The sequence below is a fragment of the Nycticebus coucang genome, chromosome 3 (assembly GCF_027406575.1).
Source record: "Nycticebus coucang isolate mNycCou1 chromosome 3, mNycCou1.pri, whole genome shotgun sequence".
In the NCBI taxonomy this organism is placed as follows: domain Eukaryota; kingdom Metazoa; phylum Chordata; class Mammalia; order Primates; family Lorisidae; genus Nycticebus; species Nycticebus coucang.
The window spans coordinates 75,776,236-75,791,195 of record NC_069782.1 but is presented as its reverse complement, the minus strand read 5'-3'; positions in this window follow the sequence as shown (position 1 = coordinate 75,791,195).

Below are 14,960 nucleotides of genomic sequence, written 5' to 3'. Positions count from 1 at the left end.
ACTTCTGTGGAAATATTGAAAGAAGATTTATGAGTCAGTAGATGAAAATGACAGAATAAGAATGAATCCACCATGCCATGATGATGGCACCTTTCCCACCTACTCTTGGGAAATCTTATCACTCAAAGTTTCTTAGAGAAAAATAATAACAGAAAAATTTCATTATTCCAAGAATTTTACCAGTTTTTAAATGGCAAATTAATTTTTATGGCCTTTTAAACCCATAATCCAAAATAAAGGATATTTCTTTTTCTCTCTATTATCTCCTTTTATTCCAACACTGAGAACTGTAACATCACCAGTCATATCCTATTACAGTCACGACTTAGGACTGAGACTAGATACAGAGGATGCAAGCTAATATTCTGTGTTCAAGAACCCGTGTCCTGGCTCCATTAGACTGCCATGGGGTGGGCAGTGCTGTTTTGCAATATAGACATATGATGATAACTGAGGGTCTGTTGGAGGGTGGGACCTTAGAGGGCTGTAGTGAAGCACTTCCTCAAGGCTCTTTCCATACCTATCTCCTCATTTGCAAAAAGATAGAAATAATGCTAGGCCTACCTACCTTATAGCAGGGGTGATTGAAGGAGAGGACACACGGCAAGTTACTTGGGAAAAGTTGACTTTTTAATTTTTTTTTTTTTTGAGACAGAGCCTCAAGCTGTTGCCCTGGGTAGAGTGCTGTGGCATCACAGCTCACAGCAACCTCCAACTCCTGAGTTTAAGCAAGTCTCCTGCCTCTGCCTCCCAAGTAGCTGAGACTATAGGCGCCTACCACAACACTGGCTATTTTTTGGTCGTAGCCATCATTGTTGTTTGGTGAGCCTGGGCTGAATTCGAACCCGCCAGCTCAGGTGTACGTGGCTGGCACCTTAGCCACTTGAGCCACAGGCGCCGAGCCTGCAGTTTTGTTTTGTTTTGTTTTGTTTTGTTTGGCTGGGGCTGGGTTTGAACCCGCCACCTCCGGCATATGGGGCTGGCACCCTACTCTTTTGAGCCACAGGTGCTGTCTGACTTTTTCATTTTTTTAATACTATCTACAAATGTACATATTATTTATACACAGAATTGGGTCAAAGGTCTGATGTCCTAGTATGAGGAAAACTAGCATTTATTTGCCAGGGTAGATATTTTCAAACACGTCTCACTTCTAGAATGGTGGTATGAAAATCTCTGCAAATGTGCTTTACAGTGAATCAATTACAATGTTGAAAGTATGTTGTTGTTTTTTAAAAAAAACAAAACCATTTTAAGTCTCCTTAATTTTTTTTTTTTTTTAGGGCACACAGTAAATGAAGAAATACTTATTCAAGAACATATGTACTAAATCTCGGGTAGCGCAGTCAGTATATGACTCCTGAGACGCCACTGCTGCCTTCCTGCCACCCTCCCTTTCCCAGCTCAGATCTCTGAGAAGCTGTGGCCTAGAAGATGGGGTTCCCTCTCTACCAGCTTCACCAGCACTTTCTATCATTCCTCCTCCTCCTCCTTAAAGTTGCAGAGAATAAATTCCATGTGAGTGTGACTGAGGAGTTGAGAGATTCCTTTCTCCACCAAGACTGTGCTAACAAGATCGAGACCTCAAGCTGGGCAGAGAACAGCAAGAACACTGGGGCCCCACACTGCCCTCATCCTCGCCTGCTCATCAGCAAAGTTTCCATACAGAGAGAGGCAAACTGAGAAGACCAGAGATTACCATACAGGGTGATCACTCAGAGACCACCCTGTAAGTCATGGTGTCACTAAGAGAAAAGGGGGACATTGTGCTTGTCCCCATCCCCAGAACATTAACTCAGAGACTTTTCTCAGGGGAAGGCAAGCCATAGGAACAGAGATCTCTGAAGGTTTCTTCAAAGAAACTGAGTTTATCTGGAGCTGAGAGTGGGAAAGTTAAAGCAATTAAGTTCAGCCTAATAGCTCCATAGGGCAACAAACTAAATCATACACCAATGAGTTTATCAGCAAAAATCAAAGAGGCACATAAGAAAGCCCCCAGAATCTGAAGAAACCTCAGAAGCCACCCTCAAAATGGACCCCCAATACAGTAGAACCTACATAGTTGACCACCTCCCTACCTTGACCACCCCCTACGTCCTTAAGTTGACCTAATTTTCATAGACCAGACATGCACCACATGCATGCATCAGTACAGTAGGCCTCATTCCTTATGTTGACTATTTCTGTATGTTGACTAATTTGCTACAGTCCCTTATGTGGTCAGCTTAACAGAGAGTCTACTATAATTAGATCAGACTATGGAGCAATGTATACCCCAATGAATTGTTGAAAACAATAGAAAAATTAGCTTACAATTAGTGAAGGCTAAGTGCTGAGTGTGATATTAACAGTGGCAGACAGCTAGACAGAGAGAACAAAGACTGCGACAGACAAAGAGAACCCTCCCAAGCCTCTGTTATCCCAGAGTGCCTGTGTGAATGCCCAGGACTCTACTCTCCAACAAACAATATTAGAGGTTTCACACTGTGAGAACAGATGTTACTAAAACAGCCCAGTCACTAAACAAAGAAGAATAGCAACAATCGGGGGAAAGGAATATATGAGTATTCAGAAGGCATCAATGGTAAAATAAACCACACATTTAAAGAAGAAATACTACTTTCCTCTGTAAATTCTTTAACAAAATAGAGGAGGAAGGAACACTACCCATCTTATTTTATTACCTTGATACAAAAGCCAGACAAAGATATCACAAGGCAAGAATATTACCTACCAGTTCCCTCATGAATATAGCACAAAACTCTTGAAAAATAATAGCAAACCAAATTCAAGAGCATATAAAAGATTATACAATATGACCATGAAAGATGTATCCCCAAAAGACAAGTTTGATTTAACACATAAAAATTAATCAATGCTATAAATCATGTTAACAGAACAGAAGGAAAACCTTACATGATTATATTGATAAGACACAGAAAAGGCATTTGACAATATCCAACACTCATGACCAACACCCTTAACAAACTTGGAGTAGGAAAAATCTCTCTCAACCTTCTACAAAGCATCTGTGAAATGACTAGAGAAAACTTTATCCTTAATAGTGAAAGACCAAAAGCTTTCTCCCTAATATCAGGAAACAAGGAAGGGATGGCAACTCTCACCACTTCTAGTTAACATTGAGATTCTAGATAGCACTGTTAAGCAAGGAAAAGAAACAGAAGACGTTCATCTTGGAAAGGAAGAAGCAAACCTGCTCTTACCAGATAATGTAATCTTATATGCAGAAAATTCCATGGAATTTATATATGTACACACGCACAGACACACAAAAACCCAGTAGAAATATGTTACAATAAGGAAAGCATGGGTGAAGGATATAAGACCAATATACAAAAATCAATTGTATTTTCTGTTTAAAATACAGAATCAGTTGTAATTTCTATATAGAAGTAAAGAACAATCCAAATATAAAATTAAGAACACAATTTCTTTCACAATATCATCAAAAAGAATAAAATACTTAAAAATCCCTTTAACAAAAGAATATTCATACATTGAAAATTGTAACATATTTTAAAGGCAATTATAGAAGTTCAAAAAAAATGAGAAAAAAATCCATATTTGTGGTTTGCAAAAGTCAATATTGTTAAGATGGCAATTGTTCCAAATTGATCTATAGAAAATCCATATCAAAATTCTGGCAGGCTTTTTTTGGTAGAAACTTATATCAGATCTTGAAATATATATGGCTGTGCAAAAACCCTAGAATATCCGAAATAATTTTGAAAAGAGAATGAAATTGGGGCACTATCTCTTCTTGATTACAAAATTTACTATCATTATTATCAAGATAACGTGGTACTGACATATAGATAAATAGATCAATACTATTCAGCTACAAAAAAGACAGACATTTTGTATCTTTTATAACAACTTTGGACAGACACTGTGTAGAAGATAATTTTGGACGGCATTGGAGAATATTTTCTTAAGTGAAGTATCATAAGAAAGAAAAAGTAAGCATCCCATGTACTCAGTTCCAATTTGAAAGTAGAGGACTGGCAAATATGTGCTCACATGAGAGAAAATCTGAACTAAATTTGAATAGGGGAGTGGCAGAAGGGGTTGGGTAAGGTCCCATCCAGTAGGTACACATGGATATGTGGGACACTTCCTGGGTGAAGGACATAACTACAAAAGCATTTTATATAACCTGAAATTTAAAAAAGAGAATAAAAAGTGGTTAAAATGCAAAAAGAAAAAAAAGAATTATGTATCAATAGCCAAATTTGGAAGTACATTAAAAAATCCTTTACATTTGTTATTAAAATTTGCAACTTAAAGTGGATTTTTTTTATGATATTTAAGATATGCCCCAATCAGATTAACAAAAATGGAAATAGAGGTTGACTTATTTTAACTAAACTGCAGTCTTGCCCTGACATAATTTCTGATTAGTCATTCCCATTGCCTACCTAACTGAGGAAAGAGTGAACATTCTGGGGAAAGTAATATTGATTTTAATCTCCAAAATTATCTTAAGGGTATACAGGTGTCTGGCATAAGTTTTTTGTTTTTTGTTTTTTTAATAGGATATAGGCAAATGGGAGAAAAATATGACTGGTAATCATAAAAAATTAGATAAATGAAGTATATCCAATTTTTATCTAGAAACAGATCCATTTATTATCCAGTTGGCTAATAAAGACTATTAAATAGTTCTTATAAATATATAAAGAAAAGATGGACAAAATAGATGAAAGGTGGAAGTTTAAAAAGATCATTGCAACATACGAGAGAACTGAGTTGTCATTACAGAAATTCAAAACACAATATATAAACTTAAGAATTCACTGGTTCCAAGTATAAGCAGACTGGACACAGCAGAAGGCAGAAACAGTGAGCTGAAAGGTCAATAAGAAATCATCCGAACTGAACACAGAAAGAAGATAGATAACAAAATATTAGGAAAATCTTCAGATGATCTAATATTATTTAATTGGAATTCAGGAGTGGAGAGAATGGGCAGCAAAAGAGATGATGAAGTACCCAGGCATTGTGGCGGGCACCTGTAGTCCCAGCTACGTGGGAGGCTGAGGGAAGAGAATCACGTAAGCTCAGGAGTTTGAGGTCGCTGTGAGCTTGAGGATGCCACGGCTCTCTACCAAGGGTGATATAGTGAGACTCTGTCTCAAAAAAAAAAAAAAAGAGAGAGAGAGAGATGATGACATAAAATTTTCAAAATCTGATGTAAGATACAAAACTACAGATTTAAGACACTCTCCTTTTAAGAAGGAAAAAGAAACCAACAACATCTAGGCAAATTATAATAAAATTTCAGATTACCACAGATATGGTAGGGCCGGGACCTTATAAATCAGCCATGAAGAAAAGATACATTTATTATTACAAAGGGCCAATATTAAAATTGGCAAATTACTTCAAGTAAAAGCATTCAAGTCATCTTTAAGTGAATGCAGAATGTATGTATGTGAGTGACTACCAAGTAAGAAATTTATTCTCAGTGAAAATATGCTCAAAAAATGAAACACAAATGAAAATATTTTCATATGAACAAAATCTGAAAGAATTTTTTACTCTGAAATCTGTTAATGACATTTTAAAGGAAATTCTTCAATCTGGAGGATAATGATCCCAGATAGGATCTTAAAACTGCTAAAAGGAGTAAAGAGAGCCAGAAAATGTGAATAAATATTTTAAAAAATGTCTATTTAAAGCAGTGACAATAATAATGTTTTGTGGTGTCCATAACATTTGTGAAGTAGAGATGACAACAATAGCACAAAAAGTGGGGAGTAATATATACAGATAGCTCTTGTAAAATTTTACATTATTTTTGACATAATAAAATTACCAACTTAAGGTAGACTATAATAGTTTAAGGGTGCATGTTAAAATCTTCATGACAATCACTAAAAGACCAATGCAAAAAATGAATAACTAAAAATCCAGTAGAGGAGATAAAATGAAATTGGGGGGGGGGGAAACTAGAGACATCTGGAATGTACAGTCAAAGAAAGTTGTATTAATATAATGATTATAAAACAAATGCCAAAATGAAAGACCTAAACCCAATTATTATATATTGATGATGACATTAAATGTAACTGATATAACACTTTAATTAAAAGGCTGAGATTGTCACCCTAGGTTAAAAAAACAAGACCTAAGTGTATGCTGTTTATAAGAGACATGTTTTAAATATAAAAAACATGTAAGTTGAGAGTAAATGGTCCAAGAGAAATTATTTCATCTATCAATTAAAAGACTTTTATAAGAACAATCACAGAAGCTTTATATTCCTAATAGCCCAAACTTGGAAATGACTCAGAATGTATGATACTACATGTAATATATGGACAAATCTAAGACTTTATATTGAGCAAATGGAACTAGGCACAACAGTTTTCATATTATTTGATTTTATTTATATGATGGTTAACAATAGATAAAAGTAATCAGTGGTGATTAAAGTCAGAACAGGTGTTATCTCTGAAGGAAGGTGTGTGTGGACTGGAATATGCATAAGGAAAACCTTCAGGATACATAAATGCCCTCTATCTTTGTCTGGGAAGGGATTATGTGGATATGTATATAAATTTATTGAGCTATATCCTTAATATTAGTTCCCTTTCTTCACTGAAATGAATATATGTCACTGACCTATGAAGATAAAACAAGCAAACAAATGCATGAAGGAGGCCAAGGTGCTTAATTGTATTCTTAATTTTCACTACTAGAAATTTAGGTTATATCCAATTTTTCAATATAATAAATAATATTTGTAGAAGGAAAATGACACTACAGATCAAATCTTACAAACTAAGAATAAATAATTGTCCACATAATATTAATAAAGGCAGTGAGAGTGAATAAAATTATGAAAAATATTTACAAAATTGCAGAGGGACTCATGCTAGAAGCAGGAACAGAATTGGAAACATTTTATACTCATAAATCATAATATGGTATGATGACATCACATTATGCATTGCATATTGTATTTTATATGAGTGATAAGTATGGTGATGCCTGAAAAATAACTATACACATTTATACCAGTAACTTTCAAAATTATTAATAAAACTGACAGTCTCTTGAAAAAGAAATATTAAATGTAATGGACACATTTCATTTGTAGACTATTTCCCTTCATTTTTCTGATACTATAACTTCAATAAATATTAATGCTATCATTATTTCCAATTTTTACCCTCTTTCTTCATCTATACCATGGGGGTAAGGGGGAAAAGATGCTTATACAAGACGATCTCTCCCTTCCATTTCTAGTAAGTCAGTTACTCTACCCATGGGTGCTACCTCCACATAGCTCAGTAACTCCACTTCCACTGAGTCCCTGCCAATTGTTTCCAAATAGTGCTTTGTTTCCACATTCAGATATATAGAGATGACAAGGCCTTAAAAATTTTATTGCCAATATGTGAGATAAAAGGAACAAGTTGATGTATCCTAAGTATCACCTCCCATTCTTCCCCCATGTCTAATGACTAACCTTGCTTCCTAGGACACTCTCTGAGGGCATCCCTCTTTGATACACCTTTGTAGAAGAAGTTGGTATCTCTCCACAATTAACTGAAGGTGAAACCCAACCAGGTAATTGAGTGTATGACTCATTCAGATTAAAGCAATACTGGCAAGGCAGAACCAGTCCACTGTCACCCAGTCACAGATGGCCAGCCTTGAAGGAAACAGCAGCTTGTTACGAGATGTGCCGAGACAAGAAAGTACCCCCAGCACATCCACATCCATCCTGTGGTACATGTGCATATCTGGCACCAATTCCCCCATTTCCCTTTCTAGGGAGGCCAGTGTGTGTTTGTGTGTGTGTGAAGCCATCTAAGCAAACAGGTGAGAACTTCCAGCAAGCACGGCACAGAGGCTAGATGTCAGACAACTGGGACAAGTTGAGGAGGAAGCTGCTTCCAAAACGTGTGCCAAGTCATTGCTCTTGAAAGGTGGCTCTGGAGGGAACAGTGTGTATCAAGCCTTTGATTCTTCACCTTTCACGAGCAAGAAATGTTAACTTTTAAGAAGTTTGGGGAGGTGAAATTCTGACGGAAATATGTGCAGGTAGTTGAATCGGTCTTCATCAGAGCATACTTGCTTCTTCCTGAGGCTCTCTAATATTGCCTGCTCCTCGTGGTCCTTTTAGAGAACCTGATATCTAGCATATGTCATCTCTGATTCATGCCAGCCTAGGCCTCGCACCCCACTTACTACATGTTTCTTCTAGTCTCATGCCTTTGGTGACTCTTACCTCCCGCCCTCCCTTTCTGCTCCACCCTCCTGCCTTGCTCCCTCCCTCTGCTCCCACTAGTTCCTGGGCCGCCCACATTCCATGCAGGGTCTCCAGCAGATCCCTCCTCACTCTCCTCTCCACACTATCTCTCACCTTCTCAGGGCTCTCTCTTGGGGCTTTGGGCTTAGTGATTGGGTGCACTTTGGACTCAAAGGGGAGGAGGATGCTGTGCCATTGACTGTGGCTGGGTTATTCAGACAATCCTGCATGGGACCTTATCAGCCCACTCAGGTACATCCTTGAGTGTTTATTGCCCTCTAGAATTTTACAGACAGACCTTGCTGTGCTTTGAGACAGAGATTGAACATTTCTGGGTCTCAATGAAAAAGCTGTCTAATCTCATCAAAATATGACTTGACTCCTAACATGTATAACAACTATTCAGGTGTGGAAGGTCACCTTTTATTGAGTGTAAAAAAAAAGGCAGCACAGAAAGGCTGGTGTAGAGTAAAAGCCATCTATCCCAGGCTGTGCGCCATCCTTCCACGCTGACTGTGAACTCCATGTCATTGCTCTTGAAATTTAATCCATTAACTTAATGGATCAGTAGGTTGTAAGAATAATATGCATTATTATTATATGTGTAACAAGCATGATTCTTAATGTCAGAAAACACAGAACTAAGTAGCAACCTGGCCATGCAACACTCATATATATGGTGGAAATGTCATTTCCTGACTCTTGGCCTTGTTTTCTGCAAAAATGGAAAGGTTATACGGATCCTAGAAGCTCGTGTATGCTCCTTTAATATCTATATTTCTATGAATCAAAGTTCTGAGATGCAGCCATAAGTATCCTCTTCTTTCCAACATTTTTCCAGAGTTTTGTGGTACCAACCCACAGGATATGTCAGCAATTTAATAAAAGGAATAACAATCATCAAGCAAATAACTCATTTACACCCCTGCACTGAAGATGCAATAAATAGCAGTCCCAGAAAGAGGTAAGCCTTAATTCTCAGAGTTCCCAGGACCCAGAGGAAGGGCACACAACCAACTGCCCCTGGGTGCCCTGTGTCCACACAGAGGCTCTGTCTTCATCCTGCAAACAAAGCCCAGAGATGTTGCATCAAGATCGCTGTGCAGACAGAGCCAGCCCCCCCTCTGGTGCAAGCTCTGGGAAAGTCAGAAGAGAGGAAAACAGCACCGAGGAGCAGGGAGTAAGACCCTACCTCTACGGACATCACTTTGCTTGTATGAAACGTTCAATCTATTTCTGTGTCACTAGGTATCTGTCACTAAGTTAAAGGAGGGTCAAAGGGATTTCCCTTCCTCCTTTCTTCCCTCTCTCTTCTCCTCTTTCTTTCTTTCTTTCCTAACATGTGACAAAGCAGCCTCTCCTTTAGCACCGCTTCTAGTAAGATCTGACATGATTTTCTTTACTGGGACGTAGGTAAGGTGATGTTAAAACTGGGACCTGCTATTCTCACCACCTAGAAAGGACAGTGGAACCCCTAGCTCTCTGCTGTTATGTGTCCCTTTCTAACAGCCTCTGGAAGAGCTGACCCAGCCTCTAACCTAGTCTCTGCTAAGCGACAATGGAACTCATCTCTCAACCTGCCCCTCCCCTCCCCTCAGTGCCACACCTGAATGACATCTTACCTTTCAAACTCAGCATGCCCCAGACAGAATCTGTCTTCTCCTTCCTACTCTCTAATGTCTGTGGGATCTGATTCTTTCCTTATTCTTTATCCACACTGCAGTGTTGTAGGATCACATGGTAGGCCAGAGATCTCGAGGTCAACTCACCTCATTCCCTGTCACCCCAAAAGTGCTCCATCAGGAAGAAGGAAGGCACCACCCACTGCCGGGAGCTCAAGGCCATATATGTTAGCTTGAATCACCATCTGATGACTCCACAGTTTCCACACCTTCTGCCTTCTGGGCCCCAAAGAACAAAACAGGCCACTCCTCCATGTGGCGGCCCTGGAGAAATTTCAAGCATAAGTCTGTCATCACTGAGCCGCTTCTCAGCACCATTCCAATCTGTACAGGACATCGCTCACCTCCTCCCCAGGTCAGGCCTGTCCGCAGTCTCAGCCTGAAACTGTGATGCAAGTGTGGTCTGTTGGTGTGGAGCCCTGGAGGACAGTCTCCTTCCTGAACGCTCCAGGACCCTGTCCTGGGGCCTAAGGGCCCCAGCCGGGAAGCTGCTCTTCTCAGGAAAGCAGAGGAGTTACTTGCAAATCCTGTCCTCCCTCCTGTTGGCTCTCAAAGGCATTCAAAAGCAACTTGTATTCCTGCTGACTCAGTCCAGGGAGTTCATTTTGATGTTCAGTCTTTGTAGGGAAGCATCAAGACACAAACTGAGAATTATCTGAGAACTGCACAGTGTAGCTGGGATTTTCTTTTGTTTTTAAGTAGAGTAACACAAAAAATTAGTATAGGATCCTATACTATTTGTGATGGTTAATTTTTCTTTTCTTTCTTTCTTTCTTTTTTTATTTTTGGTCAACTCAACTAAGTCATACTACTCAAATATTGGGTTAACCAGATGTTGCTGTGAAGATATTTTTTTACATGCATTTAAGATTTAAATCAGTAGACACTGAGGAAAGAAGATTTTACTCCATAAAGTGGGTTATCCTCATTCAGTCATTTAAGTCCTTAAAAGAAAAATCCAAGGAAGAGGGAATTGTGACTCTAGACATTCTCAGACATGAACTTCTTATCAGTTCTCTGCTGGGTCTCCCACTTGCCAGCCCAGCTGCCAGTTTGGACTTGCCAAGCCTCTACAGTAATACAAGCCAGTTCCCTAAAATCAATTTCTTTTTCTCTCTCTCCCCTCCAGACCTCACATACATACACTATTGGTTCTGTTTCTTTGGAAAATTCTAATAGATCTCTTTAAGGTTGGCTTCTTCTCTTCCTTCAATTTTTAGCTTAAAGTTCATCTCCTTAGAACCTCCTTGACCACTGTCTCTAAAGCAGCCAGCTACACAGTACCACCTACCTTAATTGTAATTCTCTGCTGAGATGTGTCCTCAGCAGAGACACATTTCTGCAGATTGATGGATTGACTACAGTGGTCCTACCATTTTGCTTCTATATAATATTTCCTCTACAGAACCATGGCAGGGTGGGTGGAGAGGGGAAGCTAAGGATTCCCTTACCAGACAGACATCTGTGGAATATGAAGTGTGTTTCCGCTTTCAGAGTTTGTGACAAGGCAGCTCTCTGGTCATGGATGTGTTCTCTGCTCACCCTCCCTGCTTAGATGCAGGAAGGGCATTTAATAGAGTACAACACCTATTCCTGAAAAGCACTGTGCAAGAAAACTCAATAGAAAGCAAGTTCCTTATTCTGATAGAGTGGCTATAAAACTGCAGAATCCAGCATACTTTTGGTACACGATAAATGCTTTTTTCTGAGGTTGGGGAGGGACGAGATAAGAGCTCAGGTGTCACCATTTCTACTGAATCCTACAGTAAAAATTGGCACTTTGGGGGTTAGAAGTGAGAGATAACTAAAAGAAGAGGTTCCCCTGGAATTCTGTAAAATATGTTCTTTGATCTGACTTTGGGTATTCCCTTTGTGAAAATTCTTTGAAGTGTACTCCTTAAGATTTTGTGCACATTTTCAGACAAAAATTAGACTTCAATACAGTATGACTTAAAAATAAGAAATAATCTGAATATCTATCAATGGGGGAAAAGATAAATAAGGATACATCCCTATTGTGATCATTTATCCAACAGTTTAAAAATAACAAGGGATCTATATGTGTTAATTTGGGAAAACAAAACCTCCAAGTACATAAGAAAGAAGAGTTGCCTCATGTTCCTGCTTGTAGATATACACAAATATTTAAAAATTTTTAAAAGACTTAGAAAGTAAAATAGGTTGTAGTAGGCAAAAGGAAAATTCTGTGTTTTATTTTTATATTACTTGGCTGTTTAAAACAAATGTACAAGGTGGCCATAAAGTTCCTGTGCAATTTTTAATTGCACACTATTTTGAATTGCACATGAACTTTATAGCCACCCTATACATTCATGTATCACTTGTGTAAGTAGATAGACTTTTTTTTTTTTTTTTTTGAGAGACAGAGTCTCACTCTATCGCCCTTGGTAGAGTGCTGTGGCGTCACAGCTCATAGCCCAGTGCCAACTTCTGGGCTTAGGCGATTCTCTTGCCTCAGCCTCTCGTTAGCTGGGACTACAGGCACCCGCCACAATGCCCGGCTATTTTTTTGCTGCAGTTTGGCTGGGGCCGGGTTTGAACCCACCACCCTCAGTATGTGGGGCCAGGGCCCTACTCACTGAGCCACAGGCACCGCCTGATAGACACATTTTCTAACTGCGTACAGATGAGAGAGCCTATGTTGGTTGGTGGCATGGCGTGGTACATGTCAACAAACCAAATCATATAAAAATAAGAAACAGAATTTTCCCTTTGCCTACTCCAACATATTTTACTTTCTTTTTTTATAGTTTTTTTTATTAATATTAAATCATAGCTGTGTACATTAATGAGATCATGGGGCATCATACACTGGTTTTATAAACAGTTTGACACATTTTCATCACACTGGTTAATATTGACTTCCTGGCATTTTCTTAGTTATCGTATTAAGACAATAATATTCTACATTTACTAAGTTTCACACGTACCCTTGTAAGATGTACCGCAGGTGTAATCCCACCAATCACCCTCCCTCTGCCCATCCTCCCCCCTCCCTCCTCTCCCTCTCCCCTTTCTCCATATTCTTATGTTATAACTGGGTTATAGCTTTCATATGAAAGCCATAAATTAGTTTCATAGTAGGGCTGAGTACATTGGATACTTTTTCTTCCATTCTTGAGATAATTTACTAAGAAGAATATGTTCCAGCTCCATCCATGTAAGCATGAAAGAGGTAAAGTCTCCATCTTTCTTTAAGGCTGCATAATATTCCATGGTGTACATATACTACAATTCATTAATCCATTCGTGGATCGATGGGCACTTGGGCTTTTTCCATGACTTAGCAATTGTGAATTGGGCTGAAATAAACATTCTGGTGCAAATATCTTTGTTATAATGAAAAGACCCAAAAAGAAAAGAAAATTATAGACCAATATCACTAATGAATGTAGATGCAAAAATATTCAACAAGATCTTATCAAATAGAATCCAGCAACACATCAAACAAATTTTACATCATGACCAAGTTGGTTTTATCCCAGGGTCTCAAGGCTGGTTTAATATATGTAAATCTGTAAGTATAATTCAGCACATAAACAAATTAAAAAACAAAGACCACATGATTCTCTCAATTGATGCCGAAAAAACTTTTGATAATATCCAGCATCCCTTCGTGATCAGAACACTTAAGAAAATTGGTATAGAAGGGACATTTCTTCAACTGATAGAGGCCATCTACAGCAAACTTACTTTCTAAGTCTTTTAAAAATTTTTAATATTTGTGCATATCCACAAGTGGGAACATGAGGCAACTCTTCTTTCTATTACTTTCCTACAGTGGTCCTGTTACTGTTAACTAGAAGCCCCAGGGCCCCACTGCCAGAGCCATCTTTCAGTAGCTGAATGACTTCAGCAGGCAGCTGAGTCTGATTTGGTGTCCTTGTGCTAGAGTGAGGAAGTGGAAGGTAATGACGGTAACTTGACCCATCCAATTCTGCTGTGCTCTCTGACTTTAGCCACCTTTCCTGCCCTCCCTCCCTGCCTGCCAGCTCCCCGCTCTTGCGTGGGACTCTGTGTAAACCTACATGGGAGAATCAGACCTTTCAACTGAACCTTGACTTTCAGTCAACTTTTCATTCCAGCCTAAAAGTCAGAGAGAAGAATGATGTTGAGAAGCGTGGCTTTAAGGGGCACTGACTGGTCACTCTGAGCTGGAAGGGGAGCTGGTCCCCACACACCATTCCCGGGGTAGGGGCAGGGAGCACCCTTCCCTTCTTTCTCGAGAGCATTTGGAGACACTGCTGCTGCTTGTCCTGTGGTGCCTGAATGGGGAGACAAAGTCTGAGACCGCTACTTTAATGGGGAGGAACTAGAAACAAATAGGCAGGCATAAATCCAAGTTCGAAAATAAACAGTCTGCACAGACAGCTCCTCAACTCTCTGTGCCTTAGCGTAGTGACAAGCCAGACCTCCCAGCTGCCTAGGGTCAGCCTCACTAATTGTTCAAAGGCAGATAGAACACATCCCCCTGACCTTAGAGCTTACCTTGTAATCTAGCTGATGTTTACCTGGTCTTTTTCCTCCTTCCTGTCTGGGCCGACAGCTCCACTCCTGCTCCCATTAGCCCTCTTCCTTTTTTCTCGGGCAACTGGGCATCTGCCCTGCAACACTGCACTTGCTCTGCGCCCTGACCTGCAGCTGAGCTCAGTGTCATTGTGGGTAGCGAGGTCAGCGTGGTCCCTGCACAGCCAGAGTGGGGCACAAAGGAGCAGATTCCTCCCCACAAGCCACACCTAACTGCTGCTGCTCAGTCTGAGCTTCGGTGAACTGCCGAGAGGGCCAATCTCTCTTTCAGGTGGGCCCTCCGTCCCTCATCCTTCATGGGAATTTAATTGGCACCACCTTGGGGGCACCGCATGTTTATAAAATGATATACAACTCCAGACATTCATTAGCGCTGTCAGTGCCTTTGGAATGATAAATAGTGGGAAGGCTCGGTCAGAAAGCTTCTGGAGCTAATCCCAAATTAA